The sequence below is a fragment of the Apus apus genome, chromosome 1 (genome assembly GCF_020740795.1).
Source record: "Apus apus isolate bApuApu2 chromosome 1, bApuApu2.pri.cur, whole genome shotgun sequence".
NCBI lineage: Eukaryota > Metazoa > Chordata > Aves > Apodiformes > Apodidae > Apus > Apus apus.
Window position 1 is genome coordinate 13,024,734 of NC_067282.1, and position 23,367 is coordinate 13,048,100.

General features: G+C 37.7%; 1 protein-coding gene across 3 annotated transcripts in view; it reads left to right on the top strand.

Moving 5' to 3' along the window:
* Positions 1-9,013: 9,013 nt before the first annotated feature.
* The window catches only part of CNTN5 (contactin 5), a 628,741-nt gene continuing 614,387 nt past the window's right edge, over positions 9,014-23,367 (top strand). For all 3 annotated transcript variants that reach the window (XM_051643085.1, XM_051643105.1, XM_051643094.1), the window contains exon 1: positions 9,014-9,168. The gene's annotated coding sequence lies outside the window, so the exon portion shown is untranslated. The remainder of the gene's footprint in view (positions 9,169-23,367) is intronic.

Consider the following 23,367-nt stretch of genomic DNA (forward strand, 5'->3'; position numbering starts at 1 on the left):
GGAGAGAAAAATGAAATTTTCCACAATTTTTTCTTCCCCAGCAGTCTGACCACTCCTGGACACCTGCAATTCTTGTCTTCAGGGGATGTCACCTAACAACCTCTGGTCTCCGTGGACAAGCAGTAAAGCAGCTATTTATCCAGCTGGGTGGCTATTCCTGATTAAAGGAATATATATGGCCATGCATGAAAAAATTAAACCCTTATCCAGCCTGTCACATCTTTTTTAAAAAAGACTAACATAAGAAAACTTTTTAAAAGCCTTTATGTCAATACTTTGAAAGCAAAACAGATAGATGCTTAATATTCACTTTCATTATTAATAATACAGCTGATAATTCAATACAAAAAGATTTTATTATAGATGGAGCTGGTAGTGTCTTTGGAGTTATTCTTGCTTGATACTCCTCATCAGAACATTCTGATTGAAGCTCCTTTTAACTTTGGTAAAATTTTACATTTGAATGGAAATTTTCTCCACTGGGTGTCTGTCAGGCAGATTATTTATTTTAATATTTTTATGAATGTTTCAGCAAAAATGATTCTGCCATTTCTGAACAAAATCTAACATAAAAATACTCTGTTTCACTGCTGTTAAATTATTATAATTTCAGCAGTTACTTTAAGAACACTTTAGAACAAGAGCTTAACCTTTTAGCAGAATTTATTTTTAAGTCAGAGATGTGTCTGATACCATACGAGCAATAAAACTGCATTTTTCCATGCTGGAAACCCCTGAAAAATATCCCTCCACAGTTGCTTGGGAAGTCTTAAAAGTTTAAGAGATACATTCCTCATAGTTTCTGCCTTGCAACTTAGAGCTTTGACTTGTCTGCACAAGTTTGACTCCTGGAGAGTGACTAAGCACACTCAAGACCAAAATTACAAAGGCCAAGGAAGACTTTTCCTGAATTTCAGTAACAGTTCATGTGGGCCACAGGGTGTGAACCTGTGGACTAACATTCAGAATTATTTTCTTAGAGTTTTAAAGGAGTAGTTTGTCGGTGCTTAAGTGACATGGCAATGTAGAAAACATGAAAACAGTTTAATGACATTTGAGGTAAAGACAAAAGGTGCAGGAGTTTGGCAAGAGTTCTTTACAGAAGGTACAGATTGGGACAATGAACGTGAGAGAGTAAGTGTAAGATGGTTGAAGACAGTAAAAAGACAGTAATTAATAAGGAAGGAAATGGAGTCTGGAAGGAGGAACCTAAGGAACACAGTAATTAGAGCTGTGAAAGTTACACAAGCCATAAATTGTGACCAAAAGATGAGTGTGGAAGAACAGAACTGAGGATACAAGGCAGGAAAGGCAATAATGAAAAACTATTACTTTTACTGGAAATCTAGAAGAATTACAGAGACAGAGAGGACACAACTGTATAAGGATTTAACTTAAGCATTTGCAGTGACAGATTGATTGCAATACCTGGGATATCGCTAGTCAAATCTCAGAGGAGCAGATGGGATTCAGTTCACACCCCAAACCAGGGCCAACGGGAGAACCCACCACTGAAGACACACTGCTGTATAAATGTTATGGAATTATGCCTCGCTGGGAAATGATTTTATGCCTCTTGTTATCTGTTATGACTTTGATGTTAGAAGAGTTTGTAAAGAAGATAAAAAATTCTAATATATATGCTTGAATATCTTTGTGATTCTAGATGATGGGAGTTCTGAATTCTTTGTGTGTTTAATTTTTTTTGTTTGTTTGAATGGTTGGGGTTTGGTTTTTTGTCTTTCTTTTTTTTCTTTTCAAAACTGGAAGTTACACTTCGAAATATCTGTTAAAATGACAAATTTGCAATGTCAAAGCATCAAAAAGTAATTGTTAGCACGTTTCCTATGCTATTTCAATCTCATACCCTATTTTTGCTCCAAAGTTGATTTTTTTGCATGTTTGGATACATAAGAAATTTGTGTTAGTGCACCTAAGAAACAGGAAAAAGTCAACAGGAATATCTTTTTCTGACTTTGTGGCAAACACATGTGTTTAGAAAATTGTCTTGCAGCACACACATAACCCTTGAAGTTCCCTTGAACTAGATCAATTCACTTCAGTAGAATGTGTAAACATATTGTGGTAGCTGTGATCACAATACTAGTAAGACACCATCCGCTTTAAAACCCAATGGTTTTGATTGTTGCAGATGTTACCAAGACATTAACCAAGTAGAGTATCTTCCTTGGTATTGGTTATTGGTGCAGCTGTTAAGTTAATGAAGTCAGTATATATTCAGTTTTAATTGTAGACACATTTTATTTGAGCTTTCATACAACAGCTGTGAAATAAGTGCTATAATTAATGTTCTGTGGGTTACACTGAAATTATGTATATATTTTATAAATTATGTTATAACTTCAGTTTATTTAGTTATTGGTTCTTAAGGTGAAAGATCATCAGATAATTGTACTTCCTTCAGAAAACTTGTAAAGGTTTCAAAGTAATCTTCATTTGTGCTTTCACTTGCCAAGTCATCATCAATAAAGTTTATTAATAGATTAAATAAATTTATTTTAGTAAATTAATGCCATATTTACATACCTAGATTTATCAGACACTCAGCATGTTAATACCGGAGTCAAGCAGTCTGTTCTAGTTGTACTTCAAGAAATAACCTCACTCTAGCTTTATTTTGTATTATTTTCAGATAGGGTGTACCAAATTTGCCATTCCTAGGACATTTTCATATGAAGGATAAGATATCAAAAAGTCAAATGTTGAATCTAATCCGCTTGGACATGCAGGTAGGTAAACTAGGGAATGTTGATTTCTGCTATTTTATTTGCAGCTAATTTGAACTCCCTCAGTTTCAGACATTCTCAGTCAAATGTTTTCTTCTGTGAGGTAACTTAATGACAGGGAACTCAACAAAGGAGAACCATCAACTCTTCTGAGAGACTCTGAGATTAACAGAATAATCTGAGATCTTCTCAGACTCAAGGAAATGATTTATACATACAGTCTTCCTTCCTACCTTCTTCCTTGCTTTTTCTATTTTCATAATGGCAAATGGAAAGGAGGTTGGTTGATTTGCTTGCATTTTCATTTCAAATGAGAGCTTACAAATGCAGTTATACACAGTCAAATGAGGATTTTCCAATACTGTCACTTAGGTCTCTCGAGGATAACTTGATCCAGCTTTATTTATGCATTACATTATTTATTGCATTGTCTTGTACATTTTGTTATATATCAGAATTCCCCGTTTTCTTTCCTTGTGTGACCCTGAAATGCTCAAGAGACTATTCAGAAGGCAATGGGGGTCTGAAAACTATAGGAATTTTGTCTTCCCATGCTTCCTTCAGAGAGTCACAAATCTTCTGGAAAGAAAGATAGCAGCATATACTCTAGGTTACATAAATTGCTTATGTAATAAATTCCAGCTTTTTGTTATTTCCCTCAACAGGAAAATCACCTAGGACCAAAGGCCCATTGTTTAAAAGTAATTAAAACCTTTACTTCTAGGAAGTCTTTTAGTGACAAGGATCACACCAAGCCTCCTCTTTTAGTGTATTTCTGTTGAATTTGGGTTGGAGAAGAAAAACAAACAAACAAACCACAAACAAAATATTTGTTACTGCACACTTAAAACCATGGGAATTCTGCTTCTCATTCTGCTTCATTATCAGGAAGACACAGAAATTCTATCCTTTTGCAGCATTCTCCGTCTTTGGGAAGCACAATATTATCTTCAAATATTTTAAAAAGTAGATTGTAATGCTCTGGTCTAGATATGGGCAGAATTCTTTGTACTGTTGTTAGATATTTAAACAAAAGTGCCTTTTTTTCTGAAGCACAAAAAAACAACCAAACAAAAAAACCCAAACAAACAAAACCAACCAAACAAAAAACCCAACAAAACAGAGGAATTTGGAATTGTTCAATGTTTTTGAAAAAATCAGGCCAGTTATATTTAGGTATTGAAATATGAGTTAAGAACCTAAATTCAGTATCTACCCATCTGCATTCGAAAGTCATGGACTCTGACCATTCCTTAATTGAATAGCGGACAGTCTTCTCATCCTTCGTGCTCTTGGCTCTTTTGAGAATTAGGTTAGGAAGATACTGAAATTTCTCCTTGTTAATATCCAGTTTTCTTTGCTGCTGGAACATTCAGGTGTAATTATGGGCTGTTTAAAAATCTGTAGTGCTCAGAGACTCTCTCATTTCCTTTTTATTTTTTTTTTAACCTATTTTGAGGATTTTGACTCACCACGTTCCCTAACTAGTTTTCTATCTGAACAGCTCACATTACCATGGGATAGTTGTAGTGGTAAACAGATCTCTTCTTTCTCTTTTCCACCTTTTTTATCCTTTTGAGCATTTTACTCCCGTGTGCAGTAGAAGCTTTACTCTATGTTTGTAGAAGGTACTATCAGTCTCCAGGGACACTAGATCCTTCCTGTGCATATGGTGAAGATCAAGCTGGAAGGAATGAGGACAATTTTGGTTTTGCTTTTCCTAGCATACTAACTAGTGCAGTTGTATCACAGCATCAAAAGCAATGTATTGTATCTCATAACAGATGTTCCAGGTATGTCTCTCACAAGGTTAGAATAGCCAGGAGAGAACATGAATCTACAAATCCCACCTTATCTTTATTCTGCCTCTGAAACTTAAAAAAACATATTGTATTTGCACAAAGCATGCACAGAAAAGTAAGAGGAACCCTCTGTGATGGTCAGTTTATCCTTCTTCTGTCAGTAGCCAGAAGACTGATTTTTAAGAACCTGTCCCTCTGGTTTCCTTTGAACCAGTTCCTCACAAAGCCAGTAACACTCAGTGGAGAATAAGTATATAACGCTAAGATAGTAACATCTGTCTCTTCCCCATGGTTCTCCCAGCACCTGTTGCTTCTACAGACAGGAGAACTTCCAGCCTGTCCCCTTCTATTAGTAACTAAATACCATAGCATTGTCAGTTTGCTTTTTGATGACCAGTATTTTGGCAATTAACATACAAAATACATAGTACGTAGCCAGTATGTAAACCAGGCAGCAGTGGAAATTTACACTGGAGTTGTCCACCAAGGACCAGAACGGCTTTACCATCCTTGAGGTGCTTGACTAACTGTGTTACAGCTCTGTCATCCTCCCTTACTTAGGCCATGGTCCAGTCAAACAGTACATTCCACTTACAAGTTTCCCTTGCAGAATCAGAAAGACTATTGTGCCATAACATAAAGCTGTGAAATGGAACATGTGTCCTTCTGCTGCTTCACAACTTTTTCAAATAGGTACACTTTCTCCCAGTCTTTATGTTGAATCAGCTGTCATATGTCTGCATTCCTGAAAATTTAGGAAGCTTAAGTCCCCAGAGGTTGGCCTTTTTTGTTTATTTTATGCAGCAACTTCTTCCCATTGCTAATGTCTCCAGTTTGTTAATTATCTGTGATAACTGAAAGCTTGCATAGTAGCCTTTGAATCTTCTGCTGTTTGCCGCAGGCCTGAAGAAATGTGTCACATTTACACATAATTCTGCCTATGCCCCCACATACCACTAATTATGCAGTCATGAGGAGCTGAATGAGTCTATCCAGATGTTCTAGGAGAGGACAAAATGTAGTGGTTGCCACTAAAATTATACAGCTATGTACTGGAACAGGACCAATGCAAATCTTTGGAGAAGCATTATCTGTCAAATGTTGTCCTCCAGGTGCCTGAAGGAACTTCTCAATACAAGTGGGGAGAGCAAGCAAGAGAGAAGCTCTCACGCTACTCTAAAGCTACACCCCTAGTGCTGTTGCAAAGGTTGTGTAGAAACTTGTTCAGTCAATTATTTTCTTCAAAATGTACTCCCTATCTTTTACTTCTATTCTGCAATGGGCTAAGAAAGAATCATGAAATATCCCAATAATAATGGTATTGCTCAGATAGCTCTACACATGTCAAAGGAAAAGAATACACTATGCACTGCTTAAGAGAAGAGAGACTGAATGAAAAGGGAAAATGTACAAAACAAATAAGAGCTCAGAAAGAACTCAGACTGCAGATGTGCTGCATCTGTTTGCTTGCCCACTGGGGACACTGAGATAGAGAGATTAAGGCATTCATATGGAGATGGTTAAACAACTAGATCAGATATGCAACATGCAGCGAGGTTGACTTAAAGTCTGTAACAACAATATTACTGTAACAAAGGGGTGAATATAATTCATTTTCAATGTATTAGATATTAAACATACATGTCACAAACCAGCTCATGATCTTACAGTGATGGAGTAAAACCAGAAATGACCTTGCAAAGGACACACAAAATCAAATAAAATTTTAACCTGTTTAAAAGCTGCATTCTACTTTGCTTTCAAAGAAAGATAAAACTGGTGCTCATACATATACAGTCTATTCCTGATTATATTAACTTAAAAGGTAAAAATATGTCCTTGTAGAAATATTGCTGATGTGAAGTTAAAAAGAAGGAAGTAAACACAAAAAGTTCCCATTCAAAATGAATGTGTACCTTGACATGAACTCTAAGTAAAAGTGAGCTAAAAGCAAAAATAATGTAGCCCAGTGTGTATGGCATGTGTGCCTTTCAGTAGTCTTTAAGATAAATCTGACATATAAACTGCACAAGGGAAGATAAAGGCCATAAAGCCTTTACTACTTTAAAAAAATCTGTGTCTTTTAATTCCACCTCTACCTGTAAAAACAAGTAACCAATGAAAGTCACCTCTTCATAAGTAATTCCTCACTATTCTAATAAATAATGACAGTATGTTAAAAAAAATACATTTATTAGCAAAAATGCTTCTGGCTTTAACATTCACTTTGAAAACATTGAGAAATGGAGCCTCATAAGTTATTCATAAAAACAGAATTAATGTAGTCACTATTCCTGGTTTCTGATTAAATGCTGTCTTGTAACCTAGTAACACTGGAAATAATGACCAGATGATAATCTGTGATCTGAGCCAATGAAGAGAAGCTTTGATATGACAAGTTGCAATCTTACTTGCCCAAGAGAAAGATGCCTAGAGACCCATCCACAGTTGTGGAAACAATGTACTTATGTGTTTATATGGGACAGTGTATGCAGACAAAGTCTCTTTCTAGTTATGGGTTCATTCTCACTCTTTCGATATGATAGTTAAGACAGTGGTAGATGGTGATGAAGAAACAGAAATTTACAATCTTAGAATAATGAAAAAAAGAATTGAAAGTGAGGGGTTTTATTCAGCTCATCCTCACTGATATTAAAGGACAGTATTCATTCAACATGTCGTTGAGCTGTAAATCCTGACAGACTTCCATGTAGTATACAAGACGACAAAAGTGTATAAAACTGTGTCACTCATCACTGATAACTTATCTTGCCAGAAGCTTCAATATAAAAGAAAAGCAGAAGTCATGGAGAAAAAACTTCTATTAGTATTGGTAAGATTTAAGACTAGAGTTGTGTAAAACACCTCAGCAAATCCAAAATTAAACAACTCCTCTTCCCCATGAATCTGAAACACATAGAGGACAATTTCTAAAAAAAATAATAATCAGAAAGTACTTGGGATAGAAAAAATAAATACATACAAATAAAGCCAAATTAGTAAAGGAAAAATGCACACACAGATATATCTGCACACCACACAGGTTCGGAGAGCATAAGCCACTAAACTGGAGTCACTGAAGCAGAAAAAAAATCTCTGAGAACAGGAACCTAATGCCTAAATTAATAAAAGATACCTAATTACTAGTGGAAGGCCAAAACAAAACAAATAAACAAACAAACAAAAAATAGAGCAAGGAAATAAAAGTACTGAAGGACAGAGAGGCATAAAATGTTAAAAGCAGAAAGTTGTCATTGCCACAGGAAACAAACAAAATAAAAGAAAAAAGAAAAGAAGGATTAAAATCAGCCTAAATCCTGAGGGCAGCCATTAAAGGCGCAGGGTGGGAGCGGGCACGACAGACGCGGATAAGTACGAAGCGGCCGAGGAACGCGGAAAAGCCCAATTTGAACGAGCGGAGGAGCGGCACGCAGCGCTGCCCACCCTGCCGCGGGCCCGCGCTACCTGCGCGGAGCCAGGCGCGCAGCGGCCGCAGCGGCGGTGCCGCAGGGAGGCGCAGCTGCGCGACCCGCGCAGTGCCGGCGCGCAGGTGGGGGCTGACGGCTGGAACAGCGGCGCGGAGCGGAACGCACCGGCGGAGATGGGGCGGGGCGCTGCGATCTGTTGAAGCGGGCTGCGATTACAGGATTAAAGGCGGAGGGACGGTGGGGATCCGAACAGGGAGGGTAGGGGCAGCCGGAGCTGCCGCGCTACAGCTGCCGGCTTCGGACTTGCTGCCCCTGGGGTGTTTCCACTCACAGCCACCGTTGTATAAAGCGGGAGACAGCAAGGGTGCGGAGCGGTGCGGAGCGGGCGGCAGCCGCGGATGCAGGGCGGTGATGCCGGGTCATCACCGCTAGCAGCGAATAAAATACATTTAAGAAAAAACAAACAAACAAACAAATAAAAAACCACACACCCAAAGACATCTAACTGGGAGGAGGATGGAGAAGGAGGTAGGAAAGAGATGGATGGGGCAGAAAGTGTTTTCCGGGGAAAGCTGGTGTCTTGGCTTAAGAGAACCAGCAGATCAGAGGAGAGCGCTCGCCAAGTCTCCCTTTTGCTTTCACGCTCCGGGGCAAAGGAGTGGAGAAGAGGAGAAAATCGGGGAGGAAGGCGGCGAGGAGGAGGAAAGGAAGAAGCCGGGGCGTCCTTGTGCGCTTAAGCATAGAACGCAACCGCGGGCGGCGGTGTGAGCTGGCACACACATATCCACACGCACACATATATACGTACACCCACGTCCAGCCAGGGGTGGGAAGAGCCTCCCCCGCCCTCCCGCGGGAGCAGCCGGGGGAGGTGCCTCGGTCCCCCCGCCGGGGAGGGGGCACGGCGGGGCCGGGAGGGGCTGGCGGGAGCTGCCGGCGGATGCCTTCACCTGGATCTGTTCATCAGTGAGAGAGGAGAGGAGAGGCGGTCGGGTCTGGAGAACTACCTCTGGATGGTTTAAATAAAAAAAAAAAAAAAGAAAAAGAAAAAAGGAAAAAACCCAACTCTGCAATCCTCTGCTCCCCCCCAGGCTCAGCACCATAAGGGACTGCTATATTTCAGGCTGTCAGGAGGATGGGAGAGAGACACTGAGAGTCAGGGCGAGAGAGAGAAACGGTGCCTCAGCAGCGGTAAGTGTCTTTGCCATTCCCCCAGCCGGGCACTGATTTCCCTGGTTAGACTTCGGAGTGTGTGCAGATTATTTGTTGTAATATCCACGGCGGCATCTCTGTGAGCACTCTGCTGTGAAGCCAGCAATGGTGAGAGATCCCGTTTTTGGGATTCTACTCCAGATTTCTGTGTTTTGCTTTTTGTTTTAAATGTTACGTTGAAATTGTTGTCATAATTGAGCTGAAAAGTTGAAGCGAAAATTACTGTGATCTGCTGTATGCTTCCTGTCATTTAACTAGTTAGCAAACTACTGCAGTGAATGAGTTGTGAAGAGAGATGTAAGCTTTTCAGAAAAAAAAAAATACATACTCCAGAAAAAGAATGCCTATTTTAATATGCTAAATTTTTATGTTTGGGAAAGCTATTGTGCTAATGCTTGCAGTCGAAACAGAAAAATAACGTAGCATATTGCGTTTCTAGTGATGCACTAAAAGTTGTGTTGTTATGAAGTTCAGACTGATACTTGGCTTGGGATAAACAATCATCTCCTGAATTAGAAAAGTACAGTGCCTGGACTTTGCTGACAGGCAGACGAGATGGAATTACATAAAGATGCTCATATGTTTTCCTCTCTGAGCACATAAGATGATATAGAATGTCTGTGAGCTGGCTAGAAAATGAACTGAGATGTACTTCTGTAACAAAGAGTATGTAGCTGTCTTTTTAAGATTTATGGATACAGATTATTCTATCTCTGCTATTTTGCATGTTTAGTTTCATTCCTGTTGAGCACTGAAACTTAATAAAACAAAAGTAACACAAGATAGGCTAATGTGACTATTTAGGACTTAAGTATTCTATGTGTTGCAATATTCCAGAAATTTTACATAACATATTTTCAACGTGGGGTTTTTATTTATTTATTTATTTATTTTAATTTCAAAAGTAATACTTTGCACGAGTGATGCATTTTCAGTAATGTTTTTTAACGAAGGACCCAATGCCAGATTTTTCTAAGGAGTAATAGGATTCCCCCAGTCTTCAGTGAGCTTTGGGTCAGACCATAAAGTTCGAAACTACAAACAAATTACATGCTCGCTGTCAGCCAAAAGCTTAGGGGGATTCCTGATAATTAAAATGTAGATGATATTTTCCAATTAATAAAAGTGCAGTTAATTATTGCTGACTTAAAGTAGAACTAGTTCGTAAGTACTTTATGGCAACGAATATTAATGCAAAATCAGTTCATAGTGTTTAATATTATTGCAGTGGATATCAAAAGATTTAGCAATAATTAGACAATTAATTTAAAGTGCTGTAAAAGATCTATTATAATTTGTAAAAATATTTTTTCATAAATTCTCTTTAATTACTATAGCATTTATCTGCAAAGTTTCAAGTAAGAAAAACAAACCAAAAAAACCCCAAACCCTTTCAATATATATCTTGTTGTGAGGGAAGACACTTGTTCATTAGTGTGTGTTATACTAAAAGGAAGACAGAAAACTGAGATGGGAACTATAGTAACTGAGGAATATTTCAAGTACAGTGGCTCTCTGTGACAATATACCTTTAACTATGTGAATGATTAAAAGATGTGGTTAAGATGTCAAAGTCTTGGAAGACAATAAATATATAAAGGAAGGAGGATGAAGTGTTAAGAATTCTTTAAGGTGGTAAGAGCTACATAGTTTTAAAAGTGGACTCTTCAACATGCAGTTGTCTTGTTTCATGCACTTACATAGCAGATACCTGTGCTAAAAGTCAGAACTAGCAGCGTGACATAAAAGTATGAAGATAGCTATGGATGGTCTGGAGATTAAGAGCATAGATTTTAGTTTTGTTCATCAGTATGGAGCTGAAAGTCATACTTTGAATTCTAGATTAAAATGTCAGGGATGAGGATCTTAATTACATTTTAGAACAAGTGCAATTATGCTAAGACTGAAAACAAAATATGAAATATCTGGCTGAATTACAGCTGTGAACTTGGGAGAAAACAGCTTTGACAGCATATTTAGAGGAAAAATATCCTAGCAGCTAAGGTAAAAGGTACAATTTAAAACTCTGATGTTAGGAAATAATAAGGGGCAACTTAAAGTAATGCATAACTTAGAGAACTGTCAGCATGGCTTCATTACAGGAAGGTCATGACTGGCAAATTTTCTTGAGCCCTCTGCTTAAGTTGCTGACATGGTAAACTATTGGGGAATCAGTGATATGATTTATGGGGGTTTCAGAAAATGTCCAGTTCTGTGCTCCATAAAATATTGATTCAGAAAGCAAATTTTGGAAGGAGTGCTTGAATGGATTCAAACCTGACTTAGAGACAGGGACCAGAGGGTGTCAGTAAAGGTAAAGAGCTCTCGATGAAAGGAGGAGGTTAAAAGTACGAAGCTTTAAGTGACAGTTTGAGATCCAGTTTTCTTTCTTCATTCCTATAAAGCTAGCATGTTAAAAAATAAATATGATTGGCTAGTGGTGCAGAAAAATCTGTTTCACTGAACAGATTTAAAACATAAAGTTTTTTTATTAGATTAACAATAGGAATATTTTTAAAGTAATCAATGCAAGTCTAAAGGCATCAGAAACTATATGTTAGAATGTACATGCCACAGGGCTGGCATTGAGCCACTAAGGTGATTGGTTCAGTGGCACTGAAAAAAATGGTTCTTCTGAATGATTTTGTCTTTCTGGATGTAGCCTGCAACAAAGATTTTAGTCCTCTGAATTTGCTGCATAATTAGCCACTGTTGGTCTGCTCCCTCCATATGCTCTGCTAACTGCTTCTGCAGTGCACTTTCTATCAGTTTCAAAACCACCTCAATCATTTAAACAACTTATTGTACTCTTAAATACGTAACTGAAATCCACCATGGTCTATACTGCATCCTTAATTCCTGTGAATCAATGTCAAATAGACATTCAGTTGCGAATATTATACTGAAAGGTGTTTAACGGAATTAATTTTCTTCCATCTGTGCACAGCTTCTCTGATGCTTTTTTCAGGGTCTGTTACACCATGTATTATCAACTTCTTAGCACTTTAGGAGGGAAAAATACTCTGTCTGTAAGTGATGGAGTCCTCACAGAGTTTTATCTTCTGAGCAATTTTGATCAGTAACAACACAGTAGGATCTGTGCCTTTTAAAAAATTACAAAATTATTAAAACTTAACAAGGTAAATACATCCTGATTTTACTTAAATTTAATATTTCACAGCCTCATAATGTGTTTATATATCCGTATATTTGTGTTTATACGTGTACTCTATATTAGAGTAATTATTCTATGTCTTTGCAAACTAGATTGGAAGCAACAATAACATTTCCTGGTTAGTGGAAGGAAATGTAATCTGTTTGTTTTTATAATTAATTTCTTGGCTGATATATGAAAATATTCCCAAATGTATGAATCATAAGAAAATGTGATCTTTGCTTATATGCTGCCTTCTAAAAGTGACTTTGGGATGATTTCATCTCACTGTGCTTCCTAAGGGCCACAAATTAAGTTTTAGGTGTTGCAAGTGGATGTATAATAAGGGAATATGATTCCAGATTCTGTATGCTCTGAAAAAACCACACATTACCATCCGCATTAGCAATGATGTTCTTGATCACACATGCTTATACTTTGTGTAGTCATCCACATGCATTTAGACTAGCTCTCAAGCTTACAGAGTCACTAGGTTATGTGGCAATTACAGAGTAATTCATGCTGTCATGTAGTAGTTACCAACACCATAGTTCACCTCTTTACATCTCCTTCAGGACCGAATTTACATGTCAGTCTCGGGGAAAAACTGATAACTATCCTCCATTCCCATACCTAGAAACAGAAAACACATCAAACTCTTTCCATCCATCAGACACCTCTTTTAGGAGTTTCCTTTTTGCAGTGTGCTCTTAAAGGTTTTATTGTAAATGGCATTAAACCATGATACCATCTTTGGAGAACATTCTACTGCTGGAATTAAAAGCAGACAAACACTGAAGGAAGTTCATCACAGTTACTGAGCTGGATAGGGGATGGCAACTTTCCATTCAACATACAGGGAGCATGACTTCAGCCTTCTTGTAAGTAAGAAGTGCTCAGGTTTGAATAGCTAGACGTTTTAAGATTTACTATATATCCAGTGGGACTCCTAGCTTGCAAATCATTTTGATGAAGACTAAGCTTTGTAATTGATGTAGACATAGTATCAGCTGTTTTTTGTGTCTTCCCTCACCAAATAGCATCACTTTGCAAGAATTCATGAACTCATTTTTTTTAAAATTGGTTTTATATTATACATTAAGTATGTGAGAGACATTGCTGTCACATTCCTGCTAATGGTTGTAACCAACCTGTTACAGCAATGCATTCCACCAAGAGTAGTAGCTACAGAAGTGGGCAGGTAAATGAAAAAGACTTTGTGGTCATAGTATCCAAAGAAGCTAATCTAACAGCATAACCTACTCATAATACTATTTTGAAAAGACATTCATACACTAAACTTGAAAGTTGTAATTCTTGCTTAGCTATAAAAAGAGATGCAGAATATCATAGAATCATAGAATCACAAAACTATTCAGGTTGGAAAAGTACCTTGGGATCACCGAGTCCAACCATCATCCCTACTACACAAAGTTCTCCCCTAAACCATATCCACCAACACCACATCCAAATGACCATTAAACACATCCAGGGATGGTGACTCAACCACTTCCCTGGGTAGCCTATTCCAGTGTCTAACCACTCTTCCTGTGAAAAAATATTTCCTGATGTCTAGTCTAAACCTCCCCTGTTGCAGCTTGAAGCCATTCCCTCTTGTTCTGTTGCTAATTACCTGTGAGAAGCTTATTCCACAAACTTTTATATGCCATCTACAAAAATATGGTTGTATTCTAAACAAGCGTTGAAGTTCTGGACATAGAAACAAATTCAAATTCCATTCACTTTGGTTTTTCTATACTTACTAATTTCTTTTCCATGAACATTCACTGCCTAGAATATTATACATCCCAGTTTCTGAACAAAATCAATGATATGAAACTTTGCATCTAAGGTTGCATTGACACACTTTCACAGCTGGGAGAAACAAAAAAAAAAAAAAGAAAAAAAAGGCAGATACAGTTCTGTATCTACTATTTCGGTTACTTTGATATTCAGTTCACCAACTGCATATATAAATTGGAGATTTTCCAGTTGTGGCATATCTTGTAGGTACATCTATTTACATATATTCAGAAAAATGCAGATGCCAGTTTAAAATGCAGTTGACCCAACTGTGTAATTCACAAGTCCAAGCTAGATAGTATTTAGTTTAGAATTCTGATTGCCATAGAAGATGTGTTGTTTTATTAGCAAGGTCCTCTGCTTCCATTATAAACCTTATCATTATTATATTCACTGTAGCTACTTGGCACTATAATAATAAATCAAGATTGCATTGTCTTACAAGCTATAAACACAAAATGGTCCGCGAATCAAAGAACGTATGGCTTAACTCAGGAGCTCTTCCCTTTTTGCTGTTACTTGTGAACTTTGAAAAGCTTACATTTAAGGGAAGACATCTGTGTTTCATAGCCATGCTACCATGATCATGTACAGATTTCTTCAAGATCACCTCCCACACCAGGAAAAAAACAAGATACAATCTGCAACTCTATGGTATGTGTAATGAGCACACATACTTGCCATGAAATGTCTTGCAGATTTGTCGACTGTACCAGCAGTCCACAATTATTTCTGAGATGTGTACATTTTAGCTGTCTCTTCTTAAGACAGCTTTCCAGAATCTCATGCACATGAAATCTCACTAGAAACAAGTATATGGACTTTCACATGATATTCTATTAGAAGTTAAGTTCACCTTTAAAAAAATTTGTTTTGTCAATCCAATAATCATAAGTTGAATAAACCATATAGTCTACTCACTCCTGTGCCATGACCTTTTTCTTTGTTGTTTTTTTGTTGTTTTTTTTTGTTTGTTTGTTTGTTTGTTTGTTTGTTTTTTGTTGTTTTTTTTTATTTCTGCACTTCTGAGGTCATAAAAGCTCTTGAATTCTCAATCTCGTGCTAGGCAAGATGCTAAAAATATTCTTACTCCACTGTAACATATGCAGTGTCATGTATTCTTGCTTACATAAAACTCAGCACAGGGAATTGGGGAACAAAGCTGTGACTTTTGTGTTGCCATAACATGTCTTTGATGTGTGTATGCACAGCTTCTTGACTCAAAACCAGTTGTGTAGTGTTTTCTTGGTCTAGACTTTGGCGATGCAGGTTGGAGACCAAAATAGCTTCAGGCTGAGAAGGACTGTCTGTTACATGATTTTGAGAAGAGGCATAATTGAAAACATAGAACAGATCAGATAACAAGGGAGTATAATTTATTATGGGGACCATTGGTACACAAAGATAAATTTAGAAAACATGATATATAGCTGAAATGTCTGCAGTCTTGTTTTCCCCTTGCATATCACAACTGACTGATTGCTAACACCTAAGTATTTATTTGCCTTATCAATCACTTTGTGCCTGAGTCATTCACTGATGGGCATAATCCTCTGTTTGTGACTTCAGAACGTATCTCTGGAGAAAAGTGGAATGTCATCAGCAATTAATTCAGACATTACTGAAGGCGTCAGGTAGGAGGATGATGTTTGCACAAGGGACATATTAACAGGAGAAAATAAGCAGCATCAAAGTAGCATAATTCAGTTAAATTTGGAATAAATTGTTACATACTTTCTGAAAAGTAAAAGCAAGATGGATAAACTGGTTGATCAAGCCCTGCAAAAAGCAAAGCCCTTTTCTACATAAGAAAGGTTGAGTAAGTTGAGAAGCATTAAGTGTATGGGGCTACTAAAGATTATACCTTTAAAAGGTAATTTACCACCAGAAGCTACTTGTTTAAAATTTGTTATGTCTGTAACTTTTCATTAAATATCCATAAATTATTATCTCAATTTCTTCTCTGTCAAGTTTTGCAAAATTGTTCCTGGAACAATATGACACGACTTAGTTGTAAGGGCAATTAATAAAGAAATGTAAAGGGATTTGCTAAGGATTTCTTTCAAAGCTTATAAAAATATGTTGAAATCATAAACAACGTGTGCATGTTTATATAGGATTACAAGATCTGTAAACAAAAATGCAGTATGAGAGAAAAAATTGTATCATAATTTTTTGTAATTTTTGCTTCAAAAGAAAATTATTACACAACTTCATATGTGACATTCTGTATCAAATAAAAGCTGGCCTATAAGATAGTATGATGAGTTGAATGACTTGAATTAGACAATATTTTTAGTAAATATTAAACAACTGCATGCTAGTTATATGTGTTATCTAACACTTCAGAAAAGACAGCAGGCTATTTTGTGGGGACTGGCTTAAAATCAAAAGAATGTGGGTTATGAAAAACCTCTCCGAAAAAACATTATGGTCAGGCTTGCTTTTTGCAGCCTCCAGGAGTGTAACTAAGCAGCTTAGAGGATCCCAAGTATTCCGCTAAAAACTACCTGTAGGTGGTATAATAAGATCTGAAATATTTTGTCAGTGGAAGAAACACTAAACAGCTATATTCAAGGCAATGATTTTGGGCTTTTTGTAATTATTTCTGGTTTTATTGTAGTATTCTGATGAGATAACAGAGCAAAGCAAATACAGAGTAATGTTGCTCTTTTAAGTGGCTAAGAAAAATTCCATCCATTAACTTGAAAATAAAAATTAAACCAATCAGAAGGAACTTCCAGGATCAGGCACATTGGACATAGAGTTATTTTACTTCTTAATGGCATATGACAGATTTTAAGACACCTCAAAGAAGGAAGAAATCAATTGTTTTACAAAAACAATCCAACTGTTACATGAATAGAAACTTCAGCAGACTATGGACAGGAGGTCCTATCACATGAGAATTTTGTTGCTTTCTACTAATTTTTATTTTGAATTTATTAGTTACAAGTGTATAAAAATATGATTGGATTTTGTGACTTTAGTTATATAATTTTTTTCCCTAATGCAGTCTATTTTATTGCCATTTTCCTTTTATTTCCTCATCACCTGAGATTTTCCCACATGTTGGCTGGCATGAAATTAGTTTTCTTAATTTGTATGCTTGATTTGCCTTTTCTTTAATTTGGATTTTATTGCCAATGTCAGACAAATAAGAAGGAGATGAGAAAAGGATTGAGAAGACAACCCTTCATCATGCCCATTGCCATGTATAAAGGCAGCAAATAAATGTATTTTGTGGCTTGTGATACACTAAAGAGACTCTCTAGCACTCCAAGGACTGTCAAATTAGATGATGCTGAGGGAAAATAAATAAAAAGAAACAAAATAAAAAAAAGAAAGAAAAAAGCACTTTCACATAAAATTCACACTACATTTAACAAGCTTAAAAGAAAAAACACTTATCCAAAGCTGAAAGCACAGGTCACTACATCTTGAGTTTAAAAGCCAGGCTTTCCACTGAGAGGCTGTAAACATAGGATGGGTAATAAAGAAATGGTGGGGACCATACAGTGATTAATCCATCCTTCTCTGCTCAATAGTAAATGTGGGGAAGAAAGGGAAAGTCCACATAAAGGATTCCTCTTCTGTGTCATGGACCTGCACCTGCAAATGGGCATTCCCTCTGTTGGAATTATGGAAGGTCACACAACACACACACAGAACCCTGATCTGGGTTTTTCTTCTGTACTGGTTAGAGCCTGTCACCTGCACACCATTGGGAGTTGGAGGCATTGTGCTTACTATCCGGTCAAGTTATATTTCTCCCTAAAAATACCTTAGTGATTCCTACAACATGTTCTGGGCATAGAGTTGCTCTTTTATAGGCATATTTCTTTTCAACTGACGCATGCATTTAGATTGTGTCCTTAAGTATAATGAAAGCAGGCAATTGAAGTCCATTTGCCACTAGCAACTGCTGACTGCTGTTTTCTTCAACAATTTGTACTTATCTCTTAATGCTTCTCTTTCCTCATTGCCACAACATGGTCATGTCCTCACATTTTGCCTTGTAATCTTGATCAGGCTTTTGTGGCTAATCCCTGTTCAGAAGAATTCAGAACTATCCAGAACCAAATTCAATACTGGCATAAGCAAGTGCAGCAACACTAAATTTGGTGGAGAACTGCCTGCTTATTTTAGGATGGCTCCCCCACTTTGAATTTACCTGCAACCCTAAACCCCTACTACCCTATGAAGTGTATTTTGCCACTGACAGTGACAGAGGAATTCTAGGCTGGATTATAAATCTGGTACCAAATATATTTTGGCTATGCTAGCGACAAGCAGAGCTGCACAAAAATTACCCATTTTTGTTCTGTAAGTGTCCATCTGCAGCATGATGATTTTCTGCCCAAATATTTTATTCTTCTGTGAATGTGCAAAAATTTGTTGGTTTTTTTTTCCCCTGCTGGTTCTGCTGACAAGCAGAACTTTTTCATACAGCTCTATAATTAGGCTCCAGAGTCCTGTGGAGACATACAGCAGAGTAGTAGGCTTTATATTCTGCAACACTCAAAAGCTGCAGTTCATAGATGTGTGCACTTACATCTTTCCCACCTCTTTGCATGCTATAACTAGTCTTTTCTATTCCCTTTGGACCCATCGTCCTGTGTCTAACAAAAATCAGAATTTTGAGTGTTTCTGGTCCTAAACTGCAAATCAGCACCTGTCCACTGTGTGAAACGTTAGACAGAATGAAACAGTTTTGGGTCGTCATTGAAAATCCCAGCTCAGGAATTTTGCATTGCTTCAGGTTGTGCAATGAAACTGTTCAACTTCGTACCAAAACATGTAACTCTGTCGTGGTTCCTTGTCTCTCATCTAGCTGGCTCACCAATAATGTCGTGGTTTGGGCCCGACACGACAACAAAGGAACAGCCCCATGGCCGCTCACTCAACTCACCCACACACACACACTCTAGGGTGAGGAGGACAAAACTTACAGGCCGAGACAAAGGACAAGGAGGGTCCTTCACCAATTAAGGTCCCGGGCAAAACAGACTCAACTTGGGGGGAAAAAAATAGCAATCTAATTTCACACTAATCACAGGACACAGACAACACAAAAAGCAGTGCTTACACACCTTAGCCCCACCCCTCCCTTCTTCCCGGGCCCAAGACACTTTGTTCCTGGTTTCTCTCCCTCCTTCTCCCCAGCAGCACAGGGGGGTGGGGATGGGGTTTAGAGTCAGTTCACAGGCCGGTGGTTCTTGCTGTGCCATCCTCCTCAGGAGAAAGGATTCCTTACAGTCCTTCCCTGGTTCCCCACGGGGTCCCTCCCATGGGAGAGAGTCCTCCACGAACCTCTCCTTCATGAGTCCTTCCCACCAGGTCCAGAGCTGCTCCAGCGTGGGATTCTCACAGAGTCACGGCTGCTTCAGGAACAGCCACCTCCCCTGGCACCGGGCTCTTCCACAACTGCATAATCAGAGTCCACTGGCAGCAAATCTGAGTCCACTGGCAGTAAAATCCAAGTCCGCTGTCCAAGTTCACCCCTCCTGGCTCCTTCAGGGAATGTTCCACCACATTCCTCTACGAGTGCAGGGGCACAGCTGCCATCTCGCCATGGGTTGCAGGGAAACTTCTGCTTGGGCACCTTCTTCCCTGTCTTTCTCACCAACCACCAGTACTGCTCTCCTTCTCCAGCACAGGTTTTCTTCTTTCTCTCTTAAGTGCTCGCTCTGCCCAGCTCTTACCTCAGTTCTTTCTTAAATTAATTGTAGAGGCACATCTATTGCCCCTCTAATGGCTCCTTGTCTGGTTTTGGAACAGGGGGAGCTTCTTAGCTTCTTATTCCCCCGCTACCAAATAAACCACCAAACCAAACCAGCACAAACTCGTAGGAGTTTTGGTACAGTTCAGTATCAGTGTGAATTTTTGTTGTGATATTCATCACTGTACAGTATTCCTGATCACAAATCCCACTGAAGAGTATTTATATAATGTTCCTAAAGCAAATATAAATATAGTTTAAAAAAATAGATCACTGGTAGAAGTTGTGTGTGTATTATTAAATATCACTGTTGTATGATCTGTAGGGAAAACTTTGTTTTTCCTTTAAGATAAGCTTAAAAATAATGTTTTGTAGCCCATTAGAGACCATGAAGCTTTTATGCTTGAGTCCACAGATAGCCTCAACAACAGTAAATTATTAAAACTTGTTACACATCCCAAAGATGGTTAACATCTGAGGTTTCATGACTAGTAGGTTTTTATCCAAACCATTTGGAAATACGGACTGGTATTATATGCTTAGCTGTGTAGTGGCACAATTTTGGGAAAAAAAGTTTTTCATGTTATCAGATAGCTAATGAAAGTTACAGCTTGTTCTTTAGCACTGTTACCAGCAGAGAAGAACATTTCCTGTCCTTAGATAATTTTTAGAGGTTTAATTAATAATGTAGACAGTTGAGTCTGCCTGCTTGAACTAAAATAATTAGCAGAGAGTAAACAAACACTTTACATTTCACTTTATGAATGGTGTGGTGCCGCTTTAAATATTTAATGATTTGATCTGAGTGACCAATCAATTCTTGCAAGGTGCCAGGTTACAGCTACAACCTGGGCAAGAAAGCTGATCTGTGAGCAAAGGTAAGCTCCCATAATGGCCTCTGAATGGCAAGGGCACCAGGAGGTGGAAGAAGACATAAAAATAGTGTTATAAAGGAGAGTATGGAAATGTAGAAGTTGTTGGAAAATAATCTATAAAAAACCCCAAACAGACAGGAGGGGGAGCTGATAGAAAACAGTTTAATGCAGCTCTGCAACTAAATGATTAGTTAGATTCCCATTTAAGATCCTATAGGAGACAAGGGTCTCATATACATTCACATCTCAGGTGGTAACTTATTCTCATTCCTTTGTATATTAAGGGCAAGAAAAACTAAACTATATCCCTCTTAGTCAAATTTACTGACTTTTTCTCATAAATATTGATTGTCTGGTGAAGAGAAAACCCACACCCTCCCTGCCCACACAGCAGACAAAGCTTATGTGCTTTGATTTCAGAGTGTGCTGAAAACTAGCAGTGATTACAGCTTTGACTTTGGGAATGCATATGCATGTTCTGAGCAACATCATACACAGTCTTAAACTGAACGTAGACTTAACCTTGACTGCCATTTAGTTAATCTTTGGTGAAGTCGTTAAGAAGAGAATAATAATTACACCTCATCTTTACTTCCCGACATGGACTAGTACTTTTGGAATTACAATTATGTTGTATTTCTATCTGAAACATAAAAAAAATAAAATAAAAACATATTCTTTAACCTTAATAATATCTTCACTTTTGTGGTTTATTTCTTGTAAGCCCAAATACTTATTTTCTATTATTTTTTTCTTTCTTATTTTCAGAATCACAAAAATATCAAATATATGATAAATGCATAATAATTTTTTTAAGCTGTTTAATTCAATCAAATGTAGTTTCCTTTCAACAACATAAAATATTCAGAAAATCATGTTCCTAGTTTTTTGTTTTGTTTTTTTTTTTTTCCCCTGGAGACTGGATGATGATCTAACCAGTGCCATGTGAGGCTGATGAATAATATTATTTTGTGATGCATCGCTCAGAAAAAAATATCCATAAGGTTCACCCACTTTGCCCATTTCATTCAATTAGCTGTATTAATGCAGCCCACGATGCTCTTGAGCTGTAACTCAGGGTAGTTTGCCCCTCCAACTATTTTATTAATCATGGTCATACTTAGGAGAGAGCCTTTCCTGATTTTCACATTTCAGAGTGAATTTGCAGTGTTGACAGAAAACCCACAAAAATATCTCCTAACCTATTGTGTTTGGTACAAAAGCCACTGCTCAATCATTAATATGGATCCCTGCCCCGTGCCATTTGTGTATGGCTGTTTTCCAGAGAAAGATCAAGCTTCGGTCATATTTTTCAGCAGAGCTTGCTGCTTTTATCATTTTAAAGACCTTGCTGCAAGTCTCTTGCCATTGGAGTGGGAGAAGTTTCCTGGAAGTGTACTCTTGAGTGATGAGAGGCTTTGTCTGGGCAGGGGTATAATGTGTGGGAAACTGGCTCCATGTCATCCTGATGCTGGGGTGGGGAGCTTTTCATCTGCCAATGACACACCAGTACAACAGCACTGAAACATCAGATTTATGTTTCACTGTCACTGATTTTTTCTACTTTGGAGACAACCAAGCTCTACAATCATCTGAGAAAAAAGAGTTACAGGAGCTTCCATGCAAAGTGATTTGATTTATATTTTATTTTTATTTATAATGAGCATTGGTAACAGTATTTGGATGCTTATTTGTTAATCAAAATCCAGAGATTGACATAAAAATAAACTTTATTTCATTCAAGTAATTTGTTTCTCATTGCTTTTTTTCTCCATGTTAAAAATATTCTCTTGGTATATTGAAAATAACATTCCATTCCCAACTGGGATTTTATTACTGATTGTTAGAAAACTAAAAATCTATTTTTAATCCAGTTCATCTGTAGCTACCACTGGTTCTGAGCAATTTTGACAATATGTCCATTTTCCTATCTGTGAAAACCAATGCAAGCATAGGAGAAGGGGTCAGTTAATCTATTCATCTACACTTCATGGCTTTTTCTGTGACACAGAAACCTCTAAAACTGGCAGCAAAACATAGTTTGAACAGATCACTTTGTTGCCAAGGTAATAAAATCCATGAGCTTTCAGAATAAGCAGATTTTTGTATGATATTTAATATTTATGGCTGACTAAGAAAAAAAGGTGACAGCTTTTTGTAACAGATAAGGTGCACACCTTTTGCAATAGCAATTCACAAGATTTGGGCAATTTGCAGAGCCTGTACTAGATGATTTGTGGGCCAGAGACAGGAGAAAATTATCTCTAAGTACCCAAAATGGCCCAGCCGAATGCATTTGTATCCCAGACAGTAATTTCAAATGTATGTGTGTATGAGTACTCAGGGAAAGCTGATGTTTTTTGCAGAATTGTGAGTAAAACTGGAAAGACTCTGAACTGTGTCTGCCACCTGTGACTTCTGAGGTATGTCTTACTGTCCTCAGTAAGGCAGGCAAACAGTCTCAATTGGGATTTTATTTGTATTATTTGTAACTTCTGCTACCAGTGTATAAAAATCTGACTTGAACTTTTGATTAATATTTTTTTTTACTGCATCATTAAGCTTGTCTAGTTTACTAGCAGCATGGGGAAATTCACAAATACAGCATTTTTTTCCACTCTCTA